The 21881-nt window shown below is 41.6% G+C and overlaps 1 long non-coding RNA gene across 1 annotated transcript in view; it reads left to right on the top strand.

Moving 5' to 3' along the window:
* LOC122815296 overlaps window positions 1–21881 on the top strand; it is a 520377-nt gene that overhangs the window by 166399 nt on the left and 332097 nt on the right. Inside the window, exon 2 of the long non-coding RNA XR_006366944.1 lies at window positions 11–130. This is a non-coding gene — a long non-coding RNA (uncharacterized LOC122815296). The remainder of the gene's footprint in view (window positions 1–10; window positions 131–21881) is intronic.

Genomic DNA, 21881 nt, shown 5'->3' with positions numbered 1-21881 from the left:
GTATTCCTAGATCATGCAAACAGTCTAAGTGATGATATATGTGTGCTGGGGGAAGAAGAGGAAGTTGGAAGGTACAGGCAAGACCTTCGACATCAACCCTAGGAGATGCATGGCATACACATGGCACTCGGTGAGTACTACTTTAGAATGTATAGTATTTGAGGAGTGCATTTTACTGCATTATGTTGCTGTGTGCAAGATGTTTGTTTATGGCTGTGAGTTTAGATGACTGATGATAGGGTTTGGGTTATGCAAGTTGTTCTGACAATTGGTGTGACATTTTATAACAGTTAAGTACTAATATAAATTTTGTAGTGTTACTGTTTGACTGAGTTTGAGAAATAAAATACTAGGTACCAGTAATGCATAATGCCTTAATTTTGATCGTTAACATACTTGGCTGATCTCTACCACTGGAATTATTGTCCACAATCACAAACATGATTGAAGGACATCTTTATTAAATTTCCAACATATTTAAGTAAAATGCTGTTTCATTGCTAATAGCGTTTTCTACTTAAACAGGACAATTTATAGTTTATATTGTAATCTAATTATTATGTGTTTTCATTCTTGATCACCTTGTTAATACTGGATAAGATTATGTGATCTGAAGCCTGGAATCTATAACCTTAGAAAAGAATGTCCTTTGACTGCAATACAGAAAGATGGCATTGGATGAGATGTGGTGAGGAATTAGTACTGAACTGGTGTGTTTACAGGAGAAAGCTACTATAATGGTAAAAGATGTTGGGGAAGTTTTAAGAGGAGAGATTAAAGAACTGTGCTTTCACCGGTAGAAATGCAATGGAGATGAGCATGTTGTAGGCCAAATTAGTAAGATGTAGTCAAAGAATCTGAATAGTAGGAGGCTGCATGAAGTAGATGCTTCATCTCTGATAGAAGTGGTGGTGAAATTGAATGGTTGTATTGTATAGTACAGAAGAAAATCGGGCATTTTAAAAATGGCTAGAGAAAGAACTGGAAATTGAAAAGGGACATCTGTGGGGTGGTAGTTGCAATTGTAAGGCAGGCAAGAGGCATTTGTCATTTTATTTCAACTTAAATATGTAGATATAGGCATGAAGAAACTGAAAACACTGCCATCTCTGTTGGCATGTCTGGCAGGAGATTTGTGTATATTCTCAGATTAACTTGTATTGTATACCAACATGTGTAATTGTGAAAATGTAAAGAAGTTTGTAAAGAAGTTTTTAAAATGTTGAGAATTTCCCTGTTTAAACAGAGCTTTTAAATAATCTGTCAGTGTTTTGATACATTTCTATTGTGCATGTCTGAGAAGAGAGATTGTAAAGTACAAGCTGTTGAGAATCAGCTGAACAGTGGGTGATGTCTTGAATGTTCCTGGTTGCGAAGTGATTATTTGAGCAGCTGGTTGACGGGGAAAAATAACTTTTCCAAACAACTGACTGTTTTTAAAAATAAAACAGTTGAGATGGTTAAGCTGTGCAATTAGTCAAGTGCTGAGCAGTTTGTGAGGAGTTCAAGTCAGCTACCTACATTGCTGTGCAGTGATACCCAAAGAAGAGAACTCGACAAAAACTGTAAGCCTGCCTTTGCCTTGCTGTTGTGCTTTAGGTTAGATCAGGGACAGTACTCCCCAGTTAGATTAGGAAAGTTTTAGTTATTCAGATAGTTTTTCTAAAATGATGGACTTCTGTCCTACAGTTTAATTTTACATTTCTGGTTATTTGAATTCTGGTGTTTATTTAAAGTTATTGATTTACGTTCTTGTAATCACTTTACTTATTAAATGTTTTTCATTAATCTCCAAAGGAAAAAAACACTGATTTACAGCCACAGTGTAAAGTAGAGTTTATACCTGTTTGATACTCCCCAGGTCCCCTTGAAGTCCTGGCTGCTGTGGTCATATCTTTCATTTATTTTGATATTTAGTTTTCTTAATTGGACACCCCTTTAGAAGGGCATGAAGACACTGACTGTTGGCAGCATTACCATATTATTTTGGGGAAGGGACACAGCTGGACGTCTGTGTAAGGCTTTTCCAGAAGCGTTTGGATGTGCGAGTTTTAAATTTACTGTGTGTGTGTGTGTGTGTGTGTGTGTGTGTGTGTGTGTGTGTGTGTGTGTGTGTGTGTGTGTGTATCGGAGGTCTTAAACTGAGACGTGCTGCTCTGAAGTGTATAATAAGGGATTACATTTGGGGTGAACAGAGGTATATAGTCCAGTCCCAGGAAAATAGAGCATGTTCCTGTTGTGCTCTTGGGGAAAATTCTGAAATATTACCCCTAAGTGATGGTCTCGCATTAGTCAGTAGTGAGGGTTGAAGCTCCTTAGTTACTGACCCAGGATAGTAAGGGATCTCACATTTGTTGGCAGTCTGGTGGGGTATTGGCTGGACGTCGCATTTTATTGGTGGCAGTCCAGTGAGATATAGCCGGATGTTGCCATAGGCTTTAGTTTTGGTAGTGAACTCTGCTACCCCAAAAAGGTTTGTGTGTCTTTTACATTGATTTAAGCAGTGAAGAGCAAAAGGTTAGAGTTCAAGATCCTGAATTTCAGTTCTCATCTGCTATAGACTTCTGAATTATAATAGTATTTTATTTGGCTACTGTATTGCCTCCGTACTATAGATTCTTGTGTTGAAGCTTTGTTGATAGTTCTGCATTGTGACAAGAGCAGCAGAGCTCTGTACCTCGCCAAGACCAGCTGACAACATTATTATTGAGAGTTCCTGTGCTTTACGCTTCTGAATGTTTGTACAGGTCTTCATTTTTTGAAGAATTTTTCTCTGTGGATAAAGCTTTATACATAAAACATACTTACTTCATAATAATGCAAGTCATTGTGTTAATGCATCAGAAGATTTGTTGAGTGTTCATTGGAGCTTGTTTAGTACTGTTTTACTAAACAGATTGTAGAGTCCAAACAGTACAAGGTTGCTCACCCTGTGCTTAAAACTCTGAAGTGGTGTGCATATCATTGTATATCAGGGACTGCTTTTTAAAAGTACTGTGTTCAGAGAAACTGAAAATATATGTATTTTTTTTATCTTGCCATGACTTTCTACACAATCCAAATATGGTAGCAAAACAGATGTTCATCGTGTTTCACTGTTGCAGTCATTACACTTCAGTTATCCTGCTGACAGGCTACCCACAGTCTGCCTGAATTCCAAAGTCCTGGTCTGGCGTTGGTTGCTGTCGCCTCTTCCCTGACGTCAGTGCACCAGAGTTATAAAAGATGCAGCCAATGCCATTTTCTTCGGTCTTTCTTGCCGCATGGTGCCTGAAGCAAAAGGAGTTCATAAGTGCCGGTCGGCCGACTCCTGAGATTTTCGAAATTGAATTTCAGATCCGAAGTCTTCAATAAAGCTAAGTACCCCGTTGGGGAAACTTTTTTTTTCTTGCTCCAGACCAATGTCAGAAAAAGTTAACAATTGTATTTTTTGTGGGAAGCAAATGCTTCATAAGGATTTTTATTCTTACTGTATTCCTTGCCTAGGCCCTGACCACAACGTTGCTAGTTGTTGGTTTTGTGCTAGATTTAACCAACGCACTATTAAGCGTCGGTACGATTTTGCTTTTCATTACTTTGGCCAAAGGTTTAACTACATAATGCCGACGGAACAGCCAATGACCGGAGTTCATAAAAAGCACAAGGAAAAAGAAAAGGACAGGCATCAGAGGTCCAAAACCGACGACGAAGCCTCTTCTAGGCCAGTTGCTGGTTCTCGTTGAGACGCTTTCGCAGCCCCTGACACCCGCTACCTCAGATCCACAGGCCGCCTCCGACTCCCATGTGGAGACAACTAGACTTCTGGACACTCAAGGTATTGGGCCTTTGGAAACTAATCCCTCAGATGGGTCTGGAGCCGCTGAGCAGGCATCTGCTTCTGAGGGTGTTTTCAGACCTACACAGCTTTATATCAAGCCAGCTTCAGCATCTAAGATAAAGACTAAAACAGATCCGTCGCGTCTGGCCACTCAGTATAGCTTAAATTGGTCATGGGCGGCGCCGTTTCTCTTGACAGAGCGGGCCAGGGTATAAAAGCGCATAGACCGCTTGTATGCAGCAGGGTCCGCATACCTAATAAATGCAGAAGCAGTTTGCCCCAGTTATTGCTCTGAAATTTTCGTAACAAAGCTTGAAGACCAAACTAAGTTATTAATCCCTCCCGCTGGGGAATTCTTAAATTTTTCTGTTGGAAGTTATGTCCTCGGAAGTGAGTAAAGTGAATAATTAGGTTTTGTCAGTTTGATAATACATAGGATTACCACTTCAGGATCCTTGTTTGTTTTTCAGTTGAGACGTAGTCGGGTGCTTTTGTGCTAGGGTTTACAGTAGGGGATTAAACGTGAGGTTGATTGGCGCTAGGTTTGCTGTTCTTTCTTCCTTGCCTTATAATATGCCGCCGATCCTCCGACGCGCTGCCACAAGAAGCTGCAGAAAGACAAATCAAGAAAGTCCAGGTATCATCTTTCGTCTTGCTGGACGCCGGGTTCTTTAGAAGGAGGTAAAGCTCTGGGATCCAGCCGAATTTTTCAGCAGAGTTTCAGGCCCCTCTGAGTTTCAGCCCTTTGTGGCCTCTCTCTCAGGATTGGGGTCAGGCTGAGGGGCCTCTCAGGTTACAGTTCTCCTTCCCTTGCTCCTCAGGTTAGGGGCTTCTCCTTCTGTCTTCTAAAGGCTCCTTCCAAAGGCAGGCCTTTTTTTCGGAAGAGGTCAGTCCTTCTTCTGCAAGGGAAAGAGGGAACAAACACATGCTTAAAATGGCAGAAATTTTTTTAATCAGGCAGCTTAGGCCCCTCCTGATAAGAGCAAGAGGTGGCCAGAGAGCCTCCTGTGGAACAGGCTTCAGAGGTTTGCATTACAGCTTCACAAGATCCACACTCTCTTCCTCCTCGCCAGTTCTCAGAGACAGATATCTTCTCTCTTCTTCTCCTCCAGAGGATTTTTTCTTTTCAGAAACCCTGCATTCTGTGAGGGACTGTTCAAGGGAGGAAGGTCCAGATCCTAGATCTAAGGTAGACGCTTTTTAGAATTTGATTGTTTTACCAAGGCATTACCCCTTGGTTCACTCTCCTGTTTTGTTCCACTTTAGCAATGCTTCTATTGAGTTTCCACCCAAATATGTCCCTCTGCCAAATTGGCGCCAGTTAAGCCAGACAGGTAATATACATGATTGTAGGCTCATAAAGGGGTGTACAAGAGTCCATTGAACAGTAATTCCAGGGTCACAGTGCTAGGGTTGTAAGGAATCTTGAGCTTTTGTTGTAAACTGCCCAGTTCCTATTTATAAGGCTGGCTAGAGCTTTGGATACTGAGGGTAAGAACATGATCAACCTCTTTGCCTTTTGTTGATCTTAGCTTTGAATCTCCTCACTTAAGGTCTCTGAAAGGTCAGTGGTTTTCGGCGGGAGTCTTAAAATCTAAAGTGGATGCTTTGGCAGAGCCTCCTGAGTGCAGAATTGCTACAGGATTTGGGATGTTTCTCTGGCTTTTCAGGTGTTACTTCTAGGTGTGGTTTCGATGCTTTACAGGCTTCTTCCAGTCTAGGGCTGAATCAGAAGTTGGTCAGCAGGCACTCCTGCTTTAGCAGGCCTATTTGTCAGAGTGGCGTTACTTATAGAATGAGTGATGCCCTTACAGTCTGATCGCAAATTTGCTCCTGCTGTTAAAGGTCTTGCAGACTTCCTGACAAGGCGCAATCTATGCAGACTGTTAAAGATTTTTGCAGGTGCAGCCTCCTACAGTTTAGGGGACAGCTGATTACCTACTAAGGGCCAGGCTTTTCCTTCTTCTGATTCACAGTCTAGGGGCTCCTCTAGACGGTAGCAGCAGAGCTTCCAGAGTCAGCAAAGGGCAGGACGTGGAGTTTTCAGATGCACCCACAGGTGAGAATGGGGCTGCGGCTTTAGTAAACTCTGTCAAGAAACCTGCACTGGCTTGGAACCGTTTTTCCTGTCTGGCAGCTCCTTTGGGGAGGAAAGCTAGCATTTTTGGATTTAACTGTCCTTAGTCACCCAGACAACATTCATTCTGGACATTACAGTGCGAGGCTACAAGCTGATTTCTCTACATTACCTCAGTTCAAAGGCATGGCCCCTCTGCCAGGGTAAAGCAAAGGGTAGAGTAGGGACTTTGTGTTTCTCTACTAGGCACCCTGGGTTATTGAGCACTCTTTACATCATCAGTGGACCTAGGATTGTTTTCTGCATCTACTGTACCAAAATGCAGAAACATTCTGAGAATACATTTTGACGACTTATTTCAACACATACTTCCAGACATTCCAAAATTCAAATGTGATCTGGACATTCTTGCTCACTTCAAGTCCATGCATCACTCAGTTTATCCACCTGGACCTTGATATTCCTGCTCTCTCATAAAACCCTCATTTCCCAGTCCTCTGATAAGTCATGCTGGGGTTCACTTCTGGAAATCAGCTCCAGCATTGCCCTGCAGATATCAGGACCCAGAAAGTTCATTACTCAGGTCAACTAAGGGATAGCCTCTTCTTTACTGGCTGATATTGTCTTTATCCCTTAAAGGGATACTTTGGGTTCTGGCCTCCCTCAAGACAAGTACCTAACTGAGCTTCATCTGTATGCCAATGCAGTGTTATGGTGAGCGTTCTATTTCAGAACTAAATGGACACAAGTCTAGTACCCTCACAGGAAATGTGCTTTTTTTGTGTGAGTACTTCATAGCTTCCAGATGGCTTTTCTCAGAATGGACAAGCAACAGAACCTTACTTTACTTCCATCAATTGTCTCTCACGGTCCAGGGAATGCCTGAGGACAGTCCTTCTGCTTCAGGGTTTATCACATCTTGTATCGTTCAATTTTGTGGCCAAACCTCATTGAACATTTACTAGTCAGCCAAGAAGGGAGATAGTGGCAGTAGTTTTGCCAAGGATCGACACTGTCATTCTTGAAATACCTTTGCTTCAATGATTCATTTTTACAACACAAACTAGGAATGTCACCTCATTTCAACATCTTTGCCACATTAGGTGATTCATGATTTTAACGGCTAGACTTTTACTGACTTGGGGAGTCAGTCAAACTATGATTGTAACGACGAAGGTGTCTTGGCCTGGCACACTTCAGCATTTACATCTCAACAAGCAGGAGACTCCTTAGTCCATGAGTGGAAATTGGTTCCTGTTTATTTACTTAGACAGTGCAAGTGCTGGGATTCGCTAATTTTCTGTTACCACAAGTGGCAAATCAACAAGCAAGGGGGAACCCATTCGCATCTCTTTGCAAGCAGGCGTTTTAAAATCAGACTCATCCTCAGTTTTGGAGCAACTCTCGGCAAGATTCTTTCTGCCTCTGGGCCACAGTGATCGTTTTGCCTCTGGCCTCCCCAGGACACTCCCTTGAAGGTTGACAAGACAAGCCTTTATTCACGATTCTGCTGCCTGCCTTTACCGACAGCACTTCACATACACCTCCTCCAAGGCCAGATCCCCTCCAGCGCCTTTTTCTCTCTTTACCAATGCACCTTTTGTCTCAGGAGGAGGTCCCCTTCATCTAGCAGTAGCCTGCCTCCATGGCTTCCAGCTGCTGCATATTCTGTTCTAGAACCTGGAGGGTCGAGCTTCCAAGACAAGTTTTGAATGTTATTTGGAGGCCATTTTTATGCTGACAAGGAAAGGAGAAGCTGATAAATGGACAAGATAAAATTTGATTGAAAACAAAGTGGGCTTTGAAAGAATTCTTAGACATTTAAGTGAGATTTATTTTTCTTAGCAAATTCTTAGACAGGTTTTCCTTTCTTCCTGATTGCCATTTCTGCTCATTATCTCTCTTGACTATTACTTAAGTTCTGTGAGATTCTCTAATCCTTTTAAGACCCTCATTTTTCTCATAAGGCAAAGAACATAAGACCATGTGTCTCTGCCCTACTCCTGGCCTCCTTTAATGGTGCTGGACAAACATACTTTAAGCTCCCTTTTTGGAACCTGCAGCGTTTTTTTGTTTTGGAGAGGCTGCTTTAAGACTGGTTTTTAAGCAAGGGCTACTGCAGGTCGCCTGAATTGTTTTGAATTACAGCTTCTTATGGCAGTTGAACCCTTCCTAATTTTCATAAGTAAGGGGTATCTTCATGCATTTGTCCTACTTTTTATGCCTAAAGTGGTTTCTCATGTGGCCCCTAATTTTATGTTTGCTCTAAAGTTCACTTTTTTATGCAGATCCCCAAGGAAATATTGAGAAATTTGGTTATTCTTGGAGGCAGGAGCGCAGTTATGCTATTATTTTCAGCAGGTAGTTGTTTTTTCAGTTCAGCAGTTGTGAGTTTCTTTTTTGCTTTGCAGTCTCAAGGGAAACCAGTTTCAAAACAAACTATTTCCAAAGTGGAAAAACTTTTGCAGCTTAAGTTTTGTTGTCTTTATCATTTCCGTTGTTCTCATCATGGTAAGAGATTCCACTCCACTAGGCTACTGTCACTTGGGCTTTTTGGGAAGCAGCTACTAGTTACTAAGTATATACTAAGAAGCTACTTGCAGTCAGTGCATACTTGTTCTAAACATTACCACCTCCTTTATCTTAACCTTCTGGCTGATTCCACTGCTTTCTTACAGGCATTTTGGCAGCCCTCAATGCCCAGCGATTTTGCCATTGCTCTTTACCCTCAGCTTCCATATCTACCCCATATGTAGGACCAGCAATGAGAGAAGATGATAGTACAGTTACTACATTACTAGTAAATGTAGATGTTCAAGATCCACATTGCTGCAGTTGCATCAGCCTTCTCCTCCTTCCCTCTAGTAATTTGTGTTGTATGGTTTGGGTTGTATGGTGGCTTTGCTTTGCCTTTTTGGAAGTATTCTATTTTTGGTTATTTTTTTTTAGGGCTTTCTGACATCTGGGGGCTGGGGCACCGAAGAGCGAGACCGAGGTCATGCGCTTTATACCCTTTTTATACCCTCTGATATCTGGTCCGCCTTATGACCGACGGGCCCAGCGACCTACTAATACTTTGGTATTGACCGAGGACAGCGGACTACCCATATGTAAGGACTGCAGCAATGTGGATCTTCGAACATCTACATTTATGGTAGGTACAAAACTGTACTTTTTAAAGACAAGGAAACAAGTACAGCATTCTCCAGGACAGACTTCCATGCCTAAGAAACAGATGCTCAAAATGGCCGAAGACCTAGTTACTGATCAGGGGTTCCCATCCCCCTCCTGATAAGAGGCCTAGGCAAGACACTGAATATGATTCCTCTGATCACGTTTCCATTTCCTGTGACTCCTCTTCAGAACAGGGATACTCTATTCCTCGCTATGAGGATTCTGATGCTGAAGAATCTATTCCTTCAGCTTCTCCTGAGGATTACTCCTTTGGGGAAAACCTGCATACCATGAGGGAGCATTTCCACTGGGAGAGCCAAGATTACTCAGATTCTAAAAAAAGGCTCAGAGACTTTTCTTTTACTACCTCAGCACAGACCTCTTGCTATTCCACCTGTTCTAGACATTGTAGATTATGTATTTTCAGAATCTGGCCTGTCTCCCGACTCTTTACCTCCTGTACCTGTTAAGCCAGACAGATACTACAGGGTTCCAGATTCTCATAAATTTCTATATAAAAACCTTGCTGCTGACCCAGAAACTATTTCTCAGGGTCCTAAAGGGGTCAAGGCCGCTACTGCAAAAAACCCTGTCCCCTCAGATAGAGATTCAAGGGCACTGGACAGATGGGGGGAGTTACACTTCTGCTACCTTGGCTGTAAAGGCTTTAAATTGTCAGTTTCATATGCTTAAATATCAGCAATACTTAATGTCTCTGCTTAAACAGAAAATGTTGACAAATTCTGAATGTTCTGAAAACAAGGAAATGCAGGATCTATTGCATGCAGCTGAACAAGTGGGAAAGCATACTTTGCAATGTGGTTATGATTCACTGGAGGCCTCTTGCAGGGCTGCTGTAACAGGTTCTGTCATTAGAAGGCATGCTTGGTTAAAAGAACAGACTCTGCCTGATCATGTTAAAACAAAATTATTGGATGCTCCATTACAGCATGATACTTTGTTTGGTGTTAAGGCAGAAGAGATGTTGAAGAAAATGGAGGATAAAGCTAAATCTATGCAGACAGTAAAGGATTTCTTACAGGTACAGCCACCCAGATTTAGCAGGAACTGGCCTTCTAAGAATTGGTCCTTTCTCGTGTCAGACAGGCCACAAAGAGGCAGATACAGACTCCCTAGAGGCAGACAACAGCCCCAGGGCTCATACAGGCCCAAACAATGGGGTGCTTCTACCTCCAAAATTGGAGAAGACAAATCACAGCCACTTAGGAAACGGTCCCAATGACTTCCCTCTGCCAATGCCAAGCATTTATCTTTTGGCAGCACCCTTGGGGGAAAGCTAGCACTTTTTTCACAAAATGGGCACATGATCACCCAGGACAAATGGGTCTTAAATATAGTCTCTCAGGGCTACAGGTTCCACTTTCACACCCTTCCAAAGGCAAAAGGTATGCCAGACCTGCCACACAATCAATGGTCAGAGGCACAAAAACAAGTTTCATCTCTCATGGACATGAGGGCTATTCAGCCAGTGCCACAAGAGCAGGAACAATGACTTTACTCGAGACTTTTCTTAGTACCAAGAAAGGACAAAGCATGGAGACCAATTCTGGACCTGTCTGTTCTAAATACTTTTCTGGACATTGGGAAATTCAAAATGTTGACTCTGCAGCAACTTCTGCCCATGCTGGGCAAGAAGGCTTGGCTTGTACATTTGGACCTCAGAGGCATACCTGCATGTCCCAATCAGACAATCTTGCAGAAGATACCTCAGATTCATAGCTGGCTCAATGCACTACCAATTCTCTGCACTGCCCTTTGGCTTATCTACTGTGCCCAGAGTCTTCACAAAATGCCTGGCACCAGTAATTACATTTTGCAGACAGAGGAATTCAGATATATCCCTACTTGGACGACTGCCTTATTCAAGCAGATACCAGAGACATTCTACTAAAGCATATGGCGTTTGTAAAAAGATTACTAATTTGCCTAGGGTACACAGTAAACGAAAAGAAATCAAAACTAGTACCCTCTGAAATCAAAACTAGTACCCTCTCTAGATAATATTCCTGGGTGCAAGCTTAAATACAACTGCCCAGATGGCTTATCTCACTCCAGACAAACAAAGGCAACTGACTTCTTACTTCAAAAGCATGACAACAAAAGACCCAGTTATCTGCAAGAAAAATTCTGCAGGCTCTGGACTACATGGCATCATGCATTCTGCTAATTCCATATGCAATACTGCATATGAGGAAACTACAATGGTATCTACAAAGTGTTTGGACTCAACATTGCCACAGTCTGGAATCATTAATTTCACTAATTCCCTGCCTGCAACAGGAGTTTCAGTGGTGGGCACAGGCCTGTCACCGCAACAAGGGACAGCCATTCACTTTACCCACTGCCAGGCAAACACTAACAGATGCATCAGATTACGCCTGGGGGGCCCACATGGCAGGAAAATGTATTCAGGGCACATGGCCCACAAACCAAAGGCATCTTCACATCAATCAAAGAGAGATGCTAGCTGTACAAAATGCCCTGACAGCATTCAAGGACCTACTTCATCCAGGACAGCTGCTGATAAAGACGGACAACACCACAGTCATGTGGTACATAAACAAGCAGGGGGGCATACATTCCTACCCCCTCTGCAGACAAGCCATGATTTTGTGGAACACGGCATTGACACCTGCAAGCAATTCCTGCCAGGAAAAACAAATGCTCTGGCAGACTAACTAAGCAGAAACCTCATGGATGCTCACGAGTGGAAACTAGATCCACAAATCTTCAACATGATAAGAAGGAAATGGGGATGCCCAGACATAGATCTTTTTGCCTCCCCTCACAACTGCCAACTTCAGAGATTCTGCACAAGGACTAATCACAAACAAGCATGGAAAGTGGATGCTTTGTCATTCAGCTGGAACAACCTTACAGTATATGCCTTTCCTCCTCTGCCTCTCCTTCCCAAGGTACTCCTAAAGGTCAGACTAGAGAAGCCACAAATTATACTGATTGCCCCGGATTGGCCACGCCAACACTGGTACCCAATCCTGAGGAGCTTGTCTCAAGCCCCAGCCTGGACATTGCCTCAAATTCCTCATTTACTGACCCAACAAAACAATCAGATCCTGCACAGCCAACTCAGAACCCTAAATCTAGCTGCATGGCAGATTGTGTAACCATTCAGAATACACCTCTCTCTAAAGTGGTTATGGATGTTATTTTGGAGGCCAGGAGGCTCAGCACCAGAAAATCTTATGCAGAAAAATAGAAGAGATTCTGTGCTTGGAACCAGGCTCAAGGAATTGACATGCTTGTTAAAGATATTCCTCAGATTTTACAATGTCTAACTGAGATGCTGGACAAAGGCCTATCCTTCTCATCAATTAAGATCCATGCCTCTGCCATTTCAGCTCATTACAATACGGACCCACCTATTTTTTTCACATCCATTGCTTAGGCAGTACCTCAGAGGGGCCAAAAACATAAGACCTCCAAGGAGAGCACCAATACCTGCATGGGACCTCAATTTCGTCTTGGAAAAACTCACACTGCCTCCTTTTGAGCTAGTCAATACAGCTGAGATTAAATTCTTATCATGGAAAACAGCTCTGCTCCTAGCAATAACTTCAGCAAGAAGAGTCTCAGAGTTACAGGCATTAATGGCTGTGGAACCTTTTTATTATCTTCCATCTGGACAGGGTTTCTCTAAGGACAAACCCAACATTTATGCCTAAGGTAGTGTCCAGTGTGGCTCTTAACCAAATCATTCATTTGCCTACTTTTTACCCAAACCCACAGAATTAAGGGGAGAGACTTCTGCATTCTTTGGACATACACAGACAGCTATGCTTCTACTTAGACAAAACTAAGGCTTTCAGAAAGACTGAGCAACTTTTAGTGGCATATGCTGCAGTATCACAAGGAAAAGCTATCTCAAAGCAGACTATTTCAAAATGGCTAGGACACTGCATTCATTTCTGCTATTCACAACATGGCAAATCGGTGCCTAAGGGCATTAGACCTCATTCTACTAGGGCAGCAGCCACCTCAGCAGCCTTCCTCAGAGGAGTACCAACCAAGGATATTTTGGAGGCTGCAACTTGGACTTCAGTGCACACTTTTACTAAGCAGTACCACTTATCTCTTTACTCTAAATCCAGAGCAGGCTTTGCCACTGCAGTTCTGCAGGGCCTTATAGCCACTTCTAATTTTATTTAGACCCAGCCACCCAACCTCAGCTTTTGGGATTCAACCCAAGTGTAATGACTGCAACAGTGAAACATGATGAACATGGTACAGTTGTGTACCTACCATAAATGTAGATGTTCGAGTGTATTCACTGTTGCAGTCCAGGTTACCCACCCACCATCCCCCTTTCTTTGCTGGGACTTATCTGTACTTAGTAGAAAAAGCAAAACCTGTCTCCCAAAGGATGCCTCAAAACAAACAACTGTGTAAATATCAAGTAAGCAGATGAGAGGCAAGACACCACGATAAAATCCAAAAATTTATTGTTCACAAAAGGAGATGAGCGCTTTCGCGTGTGACACAACACGCTTCTTCAGATCTAAATCTCAATCTCAGATCTGAAGAAGCGTGTTTTGTCACACGCCTGCCATCATCCTCTGTGAAATAACATTTTTGGATTTTATCGTGGTGTCTTGCCTCTCATCTGCTTACTTGATACTTATCTGTACTTCCCTATTCTATACAACCTATGTGGTGTATTTGCTTATAGATGAGGGTATTGTTTATTTTAGTGCATGCTTTTATAAGCAATGTTTTTTTTAGCCTACCCTTTTGGGGGCACCTGACATCTGGGGCAAGAAAAACTGAAGAAAATGGTGTCGGCTGCATCTTTTATACCCTTGGCGCACTGACCAAAGATGGATGGTATGAAAGTTATGGGTACTTTGTGATCAACAAGACTGTCCTTATTTGGCAAGAGTCTCCTTTTTGCCACTCACAGTTGGTTCCTTTCTTGCCTTTTTGTTTTCATGAATTTGAATTTGACTTCAGGTCTGTGGTAGGCACAGGAATGGAGAAAGATAGTACCATGGTTCATGATGGTAAGAAGGTAGCCTGGGAAAAATGGGCTGTAGTAACATCTGTGTTATGCCTGTCTTAAAAGTTATGTATGATCTTCTTGAAGCAAGAGTGTTATGGTAAGTACCTGTAACCATCCTTTCATCTTCTTTGCTCCAGTGAGTGGGAGCATAGAAGTGGCAATCACCAAGCAAATGTTTTTCAATAGGATTGTAACACTGTTAGCCGTTGCAGTCAGGGAAAGTTCCCTTTTGAAATATCTGCTTTCAAATATCTCTGGAAGCAACCACACTCCTGGAACAGTGTTTACTTTAGAAATGTCAGCACTGCAGACATTGAGTCATGGTCAGTTGGTCAATGATTCTTGCCTTTGCTGGACATTGCTTGGTTTATAACTTAGTCTGACCTCCTTTGATGCCTCTGTACTTTACAAAACTGCCTTATTTTCTGTTGATTGTTCTCTGTTTCTTGCTAGTGTAGGTTTTTTGTCTGGAACAGAGACCTAGAGAAAACTTCTCAATGAGAGGGACCAGTGTTTGGCATAACAGAAATGTAACTATATTAACTGATATGTGAGAAAACCCTCATCCAAGAGTCTGATACCTTCTCACCATCCAGCCTGCAAATTCATGAACTCTCCATCTCACAGATGCTTTTGAATTCCCTGTTAACCGGGCAAGTAGATGTTGATATGCCCTTGTTTGTAGTATCATTCTTATGTGCTGTAAGCATGACTGCTTAGTAGTTGATTGTAAATGTACAAGTTGATTGGACAAGTGTGCTTACTTATGGTGCAATCCATAACATGCAAATGTATAAGGCACATGCCTCACCCCCAAGCAAAAGACCTGCTTGAGAAAGCAAGGCTGATTTAGACTGGTAGGATCATTTCAGATAATCCTATTGATCACTGCTGTAGTAGCTTTGGCTATATGGGTTATATCCTGCCAATGATGCAACAGCCAGCAGCTTCAAAAGATTCAGGGCACTTTCCATGCAGTCAGTGTTGGGCTGCTCAAGCGAAGTTTGACTAAAAGCCAAGTTTGGGCACAGAAACCTTCCCAGCTACTGCCACGGAAGAGTTTACTCCTTTGAGGATTAACTGTCATCTTGTACTGTTCCTTTGCTATGCAGATAAGTTTCCTACTGCACGTTTCTTATTTCTGCTGATGTTTAATCACTTTCCTCTTTACGAAAGTTATTTTAAGGCTAAGTGTTGTGTTTAATGGACTGTAACATATATGTTTTCTGTCATTTTAAAAGTGTTGTAAAGTAACTGAAAACATTTTTTTTTTCTGTGGAGAAATTGTATGTAAATAACTCTGCCAGACACGCACTTGTTTTTCTATCAAAAAGTAACTTTTTTGTAGACTGGTAGTGTTTACCATTGTTTGCTGCTTGTCTTCCCAGGAAAAGGAGCACCATTTTCAGCTTGACCATTGAATAGACTACTGGTATAATAGTCAGTCCTTCTCCCAACTACAAGAAGAAAACAATTAAGCAAACAACCTTTGCAATGACAGCAGACTAGTAGTTTGCTTCAGCCACAGGTGAATGACTCTGCTGTGGCCATTTGTTAGCTCAGCCACTCTTTTACCCTGGATCCCTTTGGTGTAGCACCTACAGTCCCTATGGACAAAGGGGTTAGCCATGTCCTCTGCAGCCTCTCGGTGGGCAAGGAAGAGCCACTTTTGTCACTCCTGGAAAGGGAACACGGAAGTTGTGTCAAAATACTGTGCCCTTCCTTGACGAAGCTGTTACTGCCATTAGCAACATGGTTGGCCCCATTTTTCACATCAAAAAGAAAGAGAAAACCAAGCATGTACAGTGGATATAAAAAGTGTACATACCCCTGTTAAAATGCCAGATTTTTGTGATATAAAAAATAAGACCACAATAAATCATTTCAAATCTTTCCCCACCTTTAATGTGACCTATAACTTGTACAATTCAATTGAAAAACAAATCTGTTAGGGGAAAAATATAAAAAAATAAAATGCGTACAATAAGCTGGTTGCATACGTGTGCACACCCATAAACTAATACTTTGTTGGAGCACCTTTTGATTTAATTACAATATTCAGTCTTATTGGGTACACACCTAGCATCAATTAGAGACTCTGATTAACTGCAAATAAAGTTCAGCTGTCCTAGAGGATTTTCCTGACATTTACTCAGTTGCCTGCTACAGCAAAATACATGGTTCACAGAGAGCTTACAAAGCATCAAATGGATCTCATTGTTGAAAGGTGTCCGTCAGGGGAAGGGTCCAAACAAATTTCCACGGCATTGGATATACTATGGAACACAGTGAAGACAGTCATCAAAAAGTGGAGAAAATATGGGACAACAGTGACATTGCAACGAACTGGACATCCCTCCAAATTGATGAAAAGACAGGATGAAAACTGGTCAGGGAGGCTGCAAAGAGACCTACAGCAACACTGAAGGAGTTGCAGGAATTTTTGGCAAGTACTGGTTGTATATTACATGTGACCACAATCTCCCGTATTCTCCATATGTCTGGACTATGGGGTAGGGTTGCAAGATGGAAGCCTTTTCTTACACAGAAAAACATCCAGGACCAGCTACAATTTGCAAAACAATGCATCGTTTCCCAAAAGCATGTGGGAAAATGTGTTCTGGTCTGATGAGACCAAGGTTGAACTTTTTGGCCACAATTCCAAAAGGTACATTTCTCACAAAAAGAAAACCATCCCCACGGTGAAGAATGGTGGTAGCAGTATCATGCTTTGGGGTTGCTTTTCTTCAGCTGGAACTGGGGCTTTAGTCAAGGTGGAGGGAATTATGAACAGTACTAAATACCAGTCACTTTTGGCCCAAGACCTTCAGGGGTCTGCTGGAAATGAAGAGAAATTTCACCTGTCAACACGACAATGACCCCAAGCATGCATCCAAATCAACAAAAGAATGGCTTCACCAGAAGAAAATTAGTTTTAGAATGGCCTAGCCAGAGCTCAGACCTAAATCCAATAGGAAATCTGTGGGGTGACCTGAAGAGGGCTGTGCTAAGAGATGCCCTCACAATCTGACAGATTTGGAGTCCTTTTGCAAGGAAGAGTGGGCAAATATTGCCAATTCAAGATGTGCTATGCTGATAGACTCCTACCCAAGAAGACTGAATGCTGTAATTAAATCAAAAGGTGCTTCAACAAATTATTAGTTTAGGGGTGTGCACACTTATGCAACCAGCTTATTGCACGTTTTTTATTTTTTATATTTTTCCACTAACAAATTTATTTGTTTTTCAATTGAATTCTACAGGTTATAGGTCACATTAAAGGTGGGAAAAGTTTTGAAACAATTTATTGTGGTCTCATTTTTATATCCACTGTATCTACTCCTTTTCAAGCTACTTTGGATAGGAGTAGTTTACTGGGCCTGGTTCAGGGTTTAATTCAGGCTATTGATCATTTTTATAAAGTAATTGCTAGTCAAAAAAGGGCTACCTCTTTTCCTGAAGTGATTCAAGATTCTGAATCTGAGCAGGAGGATGCAGGGACAGATACAGTTTCTTTTTCCCTCAGATTTCGGATTAATAATCCTGAGTGTCAAGTGGGATAAGTTGATCCTTTCATTAGAACAAGATGGTTCGGGATTACCTGATTTGGAGGCTTATTTCAGAGCTACACCGTTAAGGCTCCTATACTTAGCACAAGTAGAAAGCGAATGGAAAGGGATGATGCAGTTGAGTGGGGGAGCTCATGAAATAAGGAGAAACTTTGATTTTGGATGCAGATCTTTAAGGAGAATAGCAATAATCATGCAGAATGTTAAATTCCTAAAGTAGCTGAAAGTATTCTAAGTAAGCTAACGTGGGAATGGAGAAAAGGCTTTCTGCCAGTAGGGATGGCTGCAGTTAGAGGTACAGAGAATAGACAAGAGGGGATTGGAAATTACTACAAAAAACTGGGAAAGGAACCAATGTATTGGGAGTAAATAACTGGAGAGGGGAAGATGCCAAGAATTAATTTGGACTGCAGGCTAGAGATTGCCTTCTCTATCGAGGACTGATACAAGAGTATAGGCAGAGAAAGGAATGGGGATCCTAAATGAAAGACCAGCGGTGGTCGAGTTTTATTACAGTTTAGAACATAAGCTGCTTTTTAAAAAGGGGTAATTAGTAGGACATATAAAATTGTATATGGTAACAACAGGAGTCAGAGGAGGTTAGAAAGGATTGGGAAGAAATATTGGAAAAGCAATTCACAAAGAAATAATGGAAGGCTATATGTATGGCTCCCAGATTTGCAACTCTGTCTAGATTTAGGATTTTTGCTTAAGTGTTTGTATAGGTATTTTTATGCCACAAGCAGACTCCATTGAATTGTACCTTGGGTAGATAGAAAATGGAACTTTGTGTAAACCAGCCACAGTAAAAGTAATGAATGTATTAACAGAGATAAAAGAACTGGAAGTGGAATCTTTAGAAAAGGGTAGGAGTAAATTGCATTCAAAAACTGGGGAACTGTGAGAACAGTAATGTTTTGGAGGAGGGATGAGGTTTAACGGAAGACAGGAATTGAATGCACTATATAACTATATAATGTTTGACTGAACATGACTGTACAGATTGTATGTAATGTATAATGTTTGCAAATGAAAATAGTTTTTTTAATCTATATAAATGTATGATTGCCTATTGTCATAAGTGACGATTCAATAATCAGGTTTCTTCTATTAAAAAAAAAAAAAAAAAAAGACGACTCGGAAGTGCTCAATTTCTGATTTCTCTGGGTGGGGGGGGATGTCTCTTTCTCTGCGACTATTACTGTAATGTGCCAGTGCTTTCAGAGGGAGAACACTGAGGTTTCTCAGTCCCTCAGAAAATACTGAGTTGTTACAGAATGATTTTCCAGATCCTACACCCATTCTTCTTCTTCTGTTTGCCTTACAGGATGTCTTACTGCTTGCAGTTTTCATGATAGCCAACTGTCTTAAAAGGCAAGTAGTGTGTATAAAGTTCCTCAGTCTTTTAAATTTGTATACACTCTTCCTAAACCTGACCCAACAGCTGTAGTTCTAGCTGATCCCCTTGCTGCTAAGCACCTAGTCTGTTACAGTCCTACGCTTTCTGATGACCATGAGAACATTATTGATGGGTATGGGGGGGGTCTATATTTCTGCAGCTTTGATTTGCAGACTTTTGAAACATTATGTTAATGTTTGTTCTTACTAGTTGTGAAAGTTCGAGGGATGCTTTTATCTGCAGTTTCTTCTAATGAGGAAAAAAAATGCGTTTTAAATAACGGGTCACTACTTGTAATTTACAGCGCTCGTCTGTATGACTTCTTCCAGTTTACTGGTACTGTTTTGAAGAGGTTTGAGTGGCTGCATGATAAAATGAAGTTTTAAATTCCCCCTTGGATAGAGATTCTGTTTGGCCCCTCTGCTGCATAGGTGATCAAAAAGTGTGAAAGGGGCAAGCTGGTCCAAGGAATCTCTAAGACGTTTTGGCTCTCCTTTTCCTAATTTTCCAAGGGATTTTCTATTTCCTTATCCAGTTTTGTCAAAATACAGAATAAACGGCCTCAGCAAAATACAGGTAAACAGATGTCTAAGAAAAAATGACAGAGGGTTTTAAAAGTCTCAAACATCCCAAAATAAAGGCCAGTCCAAGCCTTCTTGGAATCTAGCCTGGCCCCAGACACTTTACCTCCGGATCCCAGGAAACCTGACTGGTATTACTCTCGCAGGTTCCTCTTCACGAATCCTACTGCTGACCCCTCGTTTTATTCTGGTATCCCTGAGGCCTGTCATGAATTCTGAGAGCACCGTGGTGGTTTGGCCATCTCCACTTCCATCCTGGGGGGGAGGGGGTTATTTCTTTTAGATGCCCTACCCCGTATCCTGCAATGGCTTCAATGGTCATTGATTTGTACAAAGTCATCTTCCTCTTTGGACCATGTTTCCCCTAAGGGAGCATCATCCAATGAATGCCCTTCCACATGGGATGAGCACTCCCATTCCTCCCTGCCACTCCTTCAGTCACCTGAGCTGCTAATCCAACCCATGTTGACTGGGCGATGCAGCTTTTTCCCTCCATGCTACCTGAGCAGTCGAAGGGGTTTCTTTTCCAGTCACCTAATTCAGTAACAACTTGCCCATTGTATAAAAAAGAGAGCTTTTGCCATTGGAGCTTTACCGGTCTGGCAGGGCTCTGTAAAGAACACATTTTATGTTGCTGTTTCATTGTGACAGTTTATCTTTCAATAAGAAACTTCTCTGTACTTTTTTAAGTTGGTCATTGCTGAAGTAGATGACTGTTTTCGGCAGCAAAGTTAACAAGACTAAGTGTGTTTAATTCTCGGTGGAATGCTTCATCATGTGCAACTCTGAGATAATGAAAGACACTTTTAGTTGTTTTGGATGATTGTATTTGTGCTGGTAACTTCAGTCCCTTGTGCCTCAGTTTGAAATGTACCACTTGCCATCCTTTTTCTGGACTGATGTGCCTTAACTTTCATTCAGAGAAATGTATTTCCTCAGTGGGAAAATTTATTAAACTAAGCTAATCTATTTTTGGCTTCTACTATAAATGTTTTTTGACCTAACTTGCTTCCTGGTTCGACTGGACAAGGATATGAAGATGATGGTTTTTAATGTTTGGTCAAGCTATTTCTCAAATTCCTGTTTAAGAAACATAACTTTGGTTTGTCAATAACGTGGTTTTATTGATGTAATTCTATCTCAGACAAATGAATGCGATGCATGCTCTTACATTAGAAGTCGCAGCAGAGGAGGATGTGTGCAAGTTTACCATCTGTTGAAATTTCCATCATGAATTGTCTGAATGTTAACATTAATGGCAGAGATGCCCCTTTGAGTGTTATGCATTTTCTTCTCTCTTTAGATCCTGCAGCAGTAGTTTCTCATTAAGCGAATATAAACCTGCTTCTTGGTCTCATTATAGGACACTTTTTTTTTGTAATGAATGGCAGTATTGTAAAGGTTATGTACTTGTAAATTGCTGGTACTGTAGACAAAGCACATACAGCAGTATTCAATTCATTAAAACTCTGTAATTGTGGGCAAAGATACTGAGTGCTCCCTGTCATGATTAGCTATGCAGATGAACTTGAATGGCAATGTAGTCTACTGGTCATAATTCACAAAACTGCGATATTGTACTAAGGTACAGAGCTTGAACTGTTAATATGCTGTGATAGACCTGCATTAAGATGAATTTTAAAATCAGTAAGGGTAGGACAAAAAAGGCCATTAAATGCCCAACCCGACAATGTGGACTTAAATATTGGATAAAATGTAAATTCCCCCCAATGTACAGGTTTTCTGAGTGGTGTCCAACACCATACACAGCTCATCTCATACCTGGACTCTATCTCATTATTAGAGTGAGAAGCACATAGTTCCCATAAGCTAATTGCCATTGTAGCTTTGTTCTTAGTAGCAGACATATCTTTTGGAATTTTTTAATGGTGTGCTAATGTAAGATGTTACTTTTGCATGATAAACTAGGCAGAATTCACTTGCAGCAGTGGCCTAAAGGAATGTGTACTGCCAAGACTATATGCAGTGCCTAGCAGAGCATCTCCAGTACTCTTTCTATTACCACGTAGGCTAATATTGTATGTCTGCACTGACCATTCAACTAGTTCATAGGTAGGTACTAGGCTATTGGCCCTAGGGCCTATACAAGCCTAGCCAAAAATGTACCCTGGCTTTCGCCACCCAAGAAAACTATTTTCCTGTGCCCCTGTCGAGCAGAACCACAGAAGTGATCCCCGGGGTGAATTTCCTATTACCCATCCAATC

This window comes from Protopterus annectens, chromosome 11.part0 (genome assembly GCF_019279795.1).
Source record: "Protopterus annectens isolate FY-2018-M chromosome 11.part0, PAN1.0, whole genome shotgun sequence".
NCBI lineage: Eukaryota > Metazoa > Chordata > Ceratodontiformes > Protopteridae > Protopterus > Protopterus annectens.
The sequence above is the reverse complement of the archived record's forward strand: the minus strand, read 5'-3'. Positions and strand labels throughout refer to the sequence as shown.